Source organism: Diachasma alloeum, unplaced genomic scaffold (assembly GCF_001412515.2).
Source record: "Diachasma alloeum isolate Michigan unplaced genomic scaffold, Dall2.0 Dall_scaffold_00385, whole genome shotgun sequence".
In the NCBI taxonomy this organism is placed as follows: domain Eukaryota; kingdom Metazoa; phylum Arthropoda; class Insecta; order Hymenoptera; family Braconidae; genus Diachasma; species Diachasma alloeum.
This window is the reverse complement of record NW_021680524.1, coordinates 28,037-37,624: the sequence shown is the minus strand read 5'-3', so window position 1 is coordinate 37,624 and position 9,588 is coordinate 28,037.

The window sequence follows — 9,588 nt, the reverse complement described above, 5'->3', positions numbered from 1 at the left end:
TAGAATTCTCCTTCGAACTGAAAGTATGTAGAAGTCAGGCAGTGCTCAATTAAGGGAAGGAATTGGGAATAAATGTTATTGGAATTCTTGATGATTTCCAAGGTTTTTGAGATTGGGACGTTAGTGAAGAGTGATTCTACATCGAAACTAACTAAGATATCATCTGGAGAAGTCCGAAGATTTCTAAGTTTGTTGACGAAATCTAGTGAGTTCTGAATGTATGAACCGTTCAGGCCAGTCAACTTTTGGAGTGGTTTCGTGAGAAACTTGGCCAGCTGGTAAGTTGGCGCTCCAATGTTACTGACAATGGGACGGAGAGGAACAGACTCTTTATGGATTTTGGGGAGTCCATAGAGTCTAGGAGGGAAGGATTCTTTAGGAGTGAGGAATTTCGTCAAGTCAGCGGAGAGACTTATAATTTATTCACCCGCTCGGTTTTTTTAACTGTGAAAAATAGATGCATGTATCCGGACCGATAAAAATTTGGGGGTGGTGAGGGGGAGGGGTCTGAGATTACATTGTTATAAAATTTACCCCTCCGGAAACATGCGCTGATTTTTTATAAATAAAAAAAAAATGAATTTCGGGGAAAATACATGAGTATTTTGTTTCTCCGGGAGGTTGAGAAATTAATCTTCTTGAGTTACTTTCATTACCATCTCAAATCACTTTTGAGCCTGTTCAGCATATGTCTCTGCACTATATATTTTTTTGCGAACTATTTCATTTTTTCGAAACTTGACTATAAACTGATAGTTGCATTAAATAGATGGAGACTTTCACATATTCAATTACTCTTGATTAACACTAAAAATTGCATCAAAAAATAGTAAGCATAATACAGATTTCATCATGCGAGACGTAACATTTCTTTCTATACCATTTTCATGAATAAGTTGCAGGAAATGGAAATTAACGAAATCGCTTGGCTTGAATTTATGAATATACATAAACTACTATCTGCCCCACCCCCCTCTTTGAACGAAACGTGCAACCCTACGAATATACGCGTCTGTCTGCAACCCTCTGTGAAAACCTCATTATCTTGTATTTTTCCCGAAATCGATTGTTAAAAAAATGATAAAAAATCCCAACATGTTTCCGAAGGAATGACTCTTGTAAAAATGAAATTCACGACCCCTCCCCCTCACCTCCTTAAATTTTCATCCCTCCGGATATATGCGGGTGTCTTCAACCCCCCGGAGAAACCGCATACTCATGTATTTTCCCCGAAATTCATTTTTTTTNATCGCTTGGCTTGAATTTATGAATATACATAAACTACTATCTGCCCCACCCCCCTCTTTGAACGAAACGTGCAACCCTACGAATATACGCGTCTGTCTGCAACCCTCTGTGAAAACCTCATTATCTTGTATTTTTCCCGAAATCGATTGTTAAAAAAATGATAAAAAATCCCAACATGTTTCCGAAGGAATGACTCTTGTAAAAATGAAATTCACGACCCCTCCCCCTCACCTCCTTAAATTTTCATCCCTCCGGATATATGCGGGTGTCTTCAACCCCCCGGAGAAACCGCATACCCATGTATTTTCCCCGAAATTCATTTTTTTTTATTTATAAAAAATCAGCGCATGTTGCCGGAGGGGTAAATTTTATAAAAGTGTAATCTCAGACCCATCCCCCTCACCCTCCTCAATTTTCATCCGTCCAGATATATGCGGCTATCTTCAACCCCCCAGAAAAACCCCAGTCTCGTGTATTTTTCCCGAAATTCAGTTTTCAAAAAATTATAAAAAATCAGCGCGTTTCCGGAGGGGTAAATTTCATAAAAATGTAATCTCAGACCCCTCCCCCTCATCTCCTCTAAATTTTCATCCCTCCGGATACATGCGTCTATTTTCCACAGATAAAAAAACCGAGCGGGTGAATAAATTTATTTATTTATTGAATTAATTAATTTTTTAATTCGAAAATCAATGCATAGAAAGATAATTGTTTAGAAAATAAATTTCAATCTTTTTTTCAACATAATTTAAAATTTATATATTGTTCATATAGATTCTGCAACCCCCCCCCTGTAGGGATTGAGGTGTTGTCGGGAAGTTTAATCAATCCACTACTAAATAATTAGTTGTCTTAGTTGTCGTTGATTCAATCGCGTCTAGAAATATATATACAGAAGTAGAGAGCAAGTCAGGTGGTCGACTTGTAGAGTGATAGGCGGTTAGCGCCAGGCTGAATATAATATTCGCAAAAGGCGAGAATTCGGATACGCGTTACAAGAGGTGGGAGTGAGAAGTATACATTTTATTGGCATGTGACAAAGAGCAATGATGTCACTGATGTCCAGTCGTCTCAACTACGCACGTTGTCGTGTTCGCGTACTAATGCATAAATGTGTATGTAGCGAGGCGCTACATGACTCCCCTTCTTGAGTAAAAACGAAGTTTTTAGCACTGTAACAGAAAAATGATTATTCTTGGAACAGATAAATTATCGGTTTAGCAGGCGGATGAAAAAGAATTTTTTAACAAAAAGAATTAATTTTGAATGTGGGTAATAGTATATTACGCAACGAGTGCGTAATGGATTTTTTGGCTCGTGGGAAGTTGTAAAACGAGCCGAAGGCGAGTTTTACAATCCCACGAGTCAAAAAACACCATTACGCACGAGTTTCGTATACTATTTTATGTCATAGGGCCCAGAATCCGCGATTCTACCGAGCGAAGCGAGGTTAGAATTGCGTGATTCTGGGCACCTACGGCATAAAAATATGAAAAAAATGAAATATGGGCGAGAATGTGCGAATGTTACGCGTTTCTTTCTTTCTCCTAGTGTTAGCTGTACTGCTAGTGGTCAGCAGTGGCTGCTGTTATTGTTGATGCTTGGAATGGGTGTGAGCGATTGGAGTTGTGTGTGTGTATCCTCGCCGTGAGCTGCGATGATGCGTGTATGCAGGTGTGTGTGATGCCTCCCGATGATGTATCAGAAAGGTGACGCCCTGGTGAAGACGCCTATCGGCGTTCGATGTAACGTCGCGTATTCCAGAGGGCGAGGTTCTCGTTGAGGTTTGGCGGAGATGAGCTCTGTGAGTCGGCCCGATGTTCTCGACGCTGCCATCGGAGAAGTTCGACATGAGGTCACTTTCTTCTTTCCCTCATGTCGCGAAGTCGCCGCGGATCGTAGGCGAGGGTCCAGATCCCCTGATGCCCGTGAAATCCTGTTAGCATGTTTAGGTGCGAAGCGACTACGGTTGAGGCGACCAACCTCCTGCGCCCGTGCCGCGGATGCGGTGTCCATTTTCGCTACGTTGATGTCCCTCGTACCAACAGTGTGTCCATTACTCCTGAAGGTAGAAGTAATGCCTGCGTGTGTATGTGATTCTCGACGATGCTTTAGCGGAGATAAGCTCGTCGAGTCAGCCCGATGTTCTCAACGCTGCCATCGAAGAAGAGTGGCATGAGGTTATTTTCTTCTCTCCCTCATGCCAGTGTGTCACTGTCCTCCAGCTGCTCGTTGCTACCGTTGTCTTTGTTTTTGTATTAGCGCGGTTGTTGTCATCTCACAGTTTATCGGAAACGAAATAAAATCTACACTTGTGAGAGAGAAAAATAAAGTATTTAGAAGTCTTTTTCATCACCAGCACAGCACAACGTATCTGGGTGCTCAGCAATGTGGTGGCACTCGTCACAATAACACGAAATAGTATATTACACAACAAGTGCGTAATGGGTTTTTTGGCTCGTGGGAAGTTGTAAAACGAGCCAAAGGCGAGTTTTACAATCCCACGAGTCAAAAAACACCATAACGCACGAGTTTCGTATACTATTTTATGTCATAGGGCCCAGAATCCGCGATTCTACCGAGCGAAGCGAGGTTAGAATCGCGTGATTCTGGGCACCTATGACATAAATAAAATCGTCGCACTCATGATGTTAGGGCACGACTACTGGCTCTTGTTTTGATTTCGCAAGGACGTGACAAAACCAAGGCTTGGCGCTGGGACGCTTGAAATGTTCCAGAATTCATGAGACGCCGTTTTGAAAATGCCGTTGAGTACCCACGCAACGAAATTGACGGGTTTTCTATCGCGGGGAATTAGATTAACATTTGTCACTCGCAGGTTATGGGGCACTGGAAAGTCTACAATGCGTGGATGATCACCAGGATGGATGTACTTCACTGGGATGCGCGGGTAAAAACTTTCGATGATAAAAAAATACACGCCGCGCCACGAGGAGAGTTTTACTTTTGTCGAATAAAAACGCGGCTTCCCTTTGAGATTCTGTCGAGATCTGTCTCTCACCCAGACCCCAACCAGTATCGGAACCAATGTAGGGATTGAGGTGTTGTCGGGAAGTTTAATCAATCCACTACTAAACAATTAGTTGTCTTGATTATCGTTTATTCAATCGCGTCTAGAAATATATTGTGACGGAATTTTCGAGAATTCCGCCACCTGTACACAACTTCGTCGTAGAATTAAGTAAACCGTAAGAGTGAGTAGGTAAGTGTGAAATTATTTTGATCTTTTCCGAGAGAGAGTCGCGATTCCTTTAACCCCAAAAAGTTAGCACCCCTACCGAAGGGCGATGCAACACCCCTTTTAGCTCCAGCTCGTAGAAACTGGTCTCCAAGAACATCAGGAAGGGCCTCGCGGGGAAAACAACGTTCGATTTCAATAAATAATTAAATTCACGTGTCGATACCCATTAAAAACGAGTAAAAAGTAAAATCTCCGGTTTAAGTAATATTAAAGTTTTTGTTCTCTTTTAGTTTCAGTTATCTTTCTGGTTTATTTCGGATTTCAGGAGATAAATTTTCGGTTTTACGGTTGAGGGAAAATGTACAGTAATTGTATTTTCCTAGTGATATTTTTGTATTTTGAAATCTCGCGGATCCTGAGATGGACGATGATCCACCGTGGTTCAGGGCCGATACACCGAGCTTCCCGGTGAGATCTCGCTGATCTCGTTGAGTGCAGGCTGCTGATCACAGAGGTTGAGGTGAAACACTCACGCTCCCTGGCTAAGGCGCTTCGTGGAGTCATTGGATTCACCAGTGCAGCTGGAAGGCCATGTAGATGAATATAGCCCACTCATCTACATGGATCGCCATGGGCTATTCTCTATTTAGATTTGTTCACGGTGACTTCAGGATGACTCCCGGGAGAGTGACAGCAGCGAAAAAATACACTCACTCAGGTGTGAAGTGCATTCGCGAGAGGAAAAGGCGAACAACTGCCTTAATTCCCCCTTTCCGAACCTCCAGATACCTATCGTTCAGTCATTGGGGATAAAAAACCCCTTGGGTTAATTCATAAAAAATATAATTAACGGCGAAATGCCTAAACAAGTCTAAAACCCATTTGAACCGAAATCCCCGCGTGCTCGTTTACATGAGCCCGCTTCAGCGGCAGCTAGACGGCGTGCCAGTTGTGCCACCCAGCTGAGAACATCCGCCGGTAAAACGCAGTTTTACGAGAGTTGGGCCTGAGCAGCCACTGTAACCACATCCCCGAGAACATCCGCAACGATTGAGAGTTGGTGGAGACCATCGCCGAGGGCCCACACGAGGAACATGGTAAGTACATTTTTATTCACCATGTGCACTCTCTCCCGAGGAGAGAAGTGCATTTATTTCCAGTGTGCCCAGTGATAACCTCCGGGAAAAGTGCACCGGCGTTCACACGAGTGACACCCAGATGCATTCCCAACCACCAAAACCCCTCCGAGCGAGAGGAAAAATGTACCAGTGAGTGCATAAAATTCTCGTTCGGCTTCCTAGACCTCTCCCCAATGATAAAAACCCCAGTGACTCTCCAGTGATAGTGATAATGGACAGTGAGATACAATAAAAGGCCGCACATGGCCCATGCCCTGCCATGGCGCCATTGTGCCCTCTCCATTCACCAGGAGATTTTGTGAACAATTAGTGCACCTTCTGAGTGCATAATTAGTTCACTGGAACCCTCGGGAACGTATGGGAAATGTCCAGTGCCAATTCTAGTGGGAAAAAGTGAATAAAACATGCCTACAAGTGCACACATGCCCCTCACGTGCCGTGGGTGACGCTGTCGTGCACATGGCGGTTTTTCCTCTCTCCAGAGTGAATTGAAGCCTCAAATGAGTGCTTTTCTAGCTCACTAACATTCCCCCAAGGTTTCAATTTATTAATTTAAGGTTTCTTGGAAGACAAGACCCCGAAAATCACGACATTGAAGCTCGCGAGCTCCAGAAATTTTCCTGTGACGCCACGACGCTCTTGATGGAGGACGGACTCGAATATGGGGCAAAATAGCACTCTTAAGTGACATTTGCATATGAGAGTCCCTCGCCCAATGATTGTCATTTATTATTCTGAGGAGATTCGCCGAGATCATCGCATCGGAATTAATATAGCCTTCGGATCTTCCAGCAGTCCAGTCTCTGGACGATGCGGAGAGATCGTTGGCTTGAATTCTTCGGATCCCCCATTTCCCCTCGCGATAACCTCTCTCTCCAGGTCAATTCACGTACTCTCACTCTCGGGAATTTAATTGAATTTAATTTGGTTGAAGTTAATCGAAATTAATGTATTTTATTTGTGAAGAATAGAAATTCCACCTGAGTTGAAATATTATCGAGAAATTTAATAAATCCCGGAGTAACTTTAAAGTAATTTTCTCATTTCCCATTTAATTAATTTTCTGATTCTTCCTTTTGATTTTTCGGTGCATTTTGTTGAATTCGCGACCTCCTTCCTAAGACCGAGCGACCGATCCTACCCCGCTCTCCGAATACCTCCGAGCTAGTCGAGCTAATTCCGCAACCTCTCCCTTGGTTTCCCCGATTATGGCTAAGTTTTTCGTATGGTTCTCTTTAATCCGGTTCGTTGACACCGCTGGAACAAAAGTCAGCTGGTGCCCGACAACATTTTCTCGTTTTTCCGTTTTTTTTTTTGTTTATTCGGTTTTCGAGGATTTTCATGGGGACATCGAGGAGCAGAGGCCGAAGGTGACAACACTCCGGCTGTTTTGAGTTTCGCATCGAGTTATGGATAAGTCTAGGGTTTATATTTCAAGTTTTGAGTTTCACGTTGGTTAGCGCCGTCACAATATATACAAAAGTAGAGAGCAAGTCAGGTGGTCGACTTGTAGAGTGATAGGCGGTTAACGCCAGGCTGAATATAATATTCGCAAAAGGCGAGAATTCGGATACGCGTTACAATAGGTGCGAGTGAGAAGTATACATTTTATTGGCACGTGACAGAGAGCGATGATGTCACTGATGTCCAGTCGTCTCAACTACGCACGTTGTCGTGTCCGCGTACTAATGCATAAATGTGTATGTAGCGAGGCGCTACACCCCCCCTCCCCGTCAACGGGTAAAAATCTCAATCCTCCGTATACATACCCTTCCCCCCACTTCCCACAAAGCTCAAATTTTTTAGATACGTTTCTTTTATTTATCTAATTATTTGATTACCCTCTTGGCCCCTATTTGACCCGAAGCATTCTCCTCTGTATCTATTTGCCATAACATTTTTCACGGAGGGGAATTGGGTCAATATAGAATTAAACCAATAAAAAAAATGCCGAAATGAACCATTTGGATAATCAAGTATATGAGAACGTCCTTTTACCATTTTTGAAAAATATTTCTCCCACCACTACTGCCGACTTGATCGGCCTGGGCGAGAAGTCGACACTGCCGCCAGCCGGCGGCGTTCCCGCTACTGACTTATTTTCCCCTTCAATACGCAAACAGTTATATTCCTTAATTAATGGAAATTAATGTCATTAAAGGTAGTAAAATTCATTAATAATTCATAGATTAACGTCCATAATGGTTTCAGGTATCATTTACCCTTTTTTCCACCAAAACAAGACAGCCCCGATTAGCCACCTAACTTAAGTGGCTGCTTACTTGCCAGGGCCTTCACCCGTGTTAAGCACTCTTACGCCAGACCCTTGTGACCCTCGCTATTCTTATGACCCTTATTTTTTACCCACACACCTGACCTTCATTCTTTACTCTCACACTCGACCCTCGTGACCCTCAGTGTTCATCATTGTATATTTTTAACTGTTATTCTCCCCCTCACCCCGCGTTAACATAGAACCATCATTTTACGATCCCCCCCCCCAAAAAAAAAGTTTGATAAAAAGACGAAGTTCTACTGATTTTATCTATAAAAAAGCATGTATTTAACTTTTTTTTTAATTCCACAGCACATTTTTTATAAATACAATCAGTCAAAAAGTAATAGAATTTGTAATAGAGTTTCATTAGAAATTCGTGAAATCGTTTTTCGGGATATCCAAAATTTTGTTCAAAATTAGATTATGTTCATTATTGCTAGGCCCTTTAAATGTTTTATCCTGAATGAAAGCTTTGTAATTGTTAACTTGAATGATCTTTCAATTTCGCCTAAAAATAATGTAAAATGTCGTAGAATATTTGAGAATTAATTGGACGGTGTTTGAATAAACATTTGAAGGTTTGGTTACTAGTTGTCCTTTCTTCTGTCTTTGAATAATACGATTGCGTCTGAACCGATTCATATTAATTATTATTGATTTCTGTTTTGTCGTGGACTGAGAAAAGTAATAAAAGCAGGTTTCACAGGTTTAAACACAAAAATGCTTCAACTTTTATTAGACTGAAAATGCACGTTGCCTCCATCTTTGCACACACATACATAGATACTCTTGGCGGGAACGAAACGGCACGTACGCCACACAGCTCAGGCCTCATTCGCATGGACCGCGAAAAAAAAGGAAACTCAAAACTCAAATCTAGATGTAACATTTCCTCCCACTTTGGGGGTTTTTTTTAACTCGACTTCTAGGACTTTTAGAACAAAATTGAAATTTCAAAGAAGAGAACTAAAGACATATTTGACTCTAGATTACAAGCCATTACTTAATATCATAAAACGCTACTCTCAATGATTACACTCGACTTTTAAAAAAAGCCTTTTTTAGTCTTGGTATCTAACCCGCTTTTGCACTTTTCTTCCTCGACGAGTAGTCTTTCTCAGAATTCCATCGGCATCCTTGACAAACTCTCTGGACTCGACGATTGTTCTGCTACCGATTCAGTTCGCTGAACTGCTAGACTTGAAGATTGATCCCCCTTGGAATCGGGCACAAGACTCTCTGTTGGACTGCGAGTCTGTCACGATGCTGTTACCATCAGAATCCTTTTCAGACGAAAAATCAGAATTTGCACAGCAGGCAACAGCGAGTCACGATCGACAGTCATTTCAAGCGGGAAAAGTCTCTGCAACGGTCTGACCAGCTCACCAGCTGCAGTTTTCAGCTTTATAACTCGAACTCGACCATCTTTTCCAGGGAATAACTCGATGACCCTTGCTAGCGGCCAATCTAATCGCTTCTGAGTTTCACTGCCACAGAGAACTAAGTCTTCCACGTTGACATTCTGAGATATGGAAACACCGTTGGATCTTCGCGACAATTGTCCGAGATACTCGATTCGAAAACGCTGGCGGAGTTTTTCTCAGAGTTCTTGGCGATATCTTAGTCTCTTATTCAGTGAAGTAACATCAATGGCGTCAATGTCTGGTATCCCAGCCTCTGGAATGTCCTGAAGTAACATCGCTGGTGTACGCGGTGCCAGC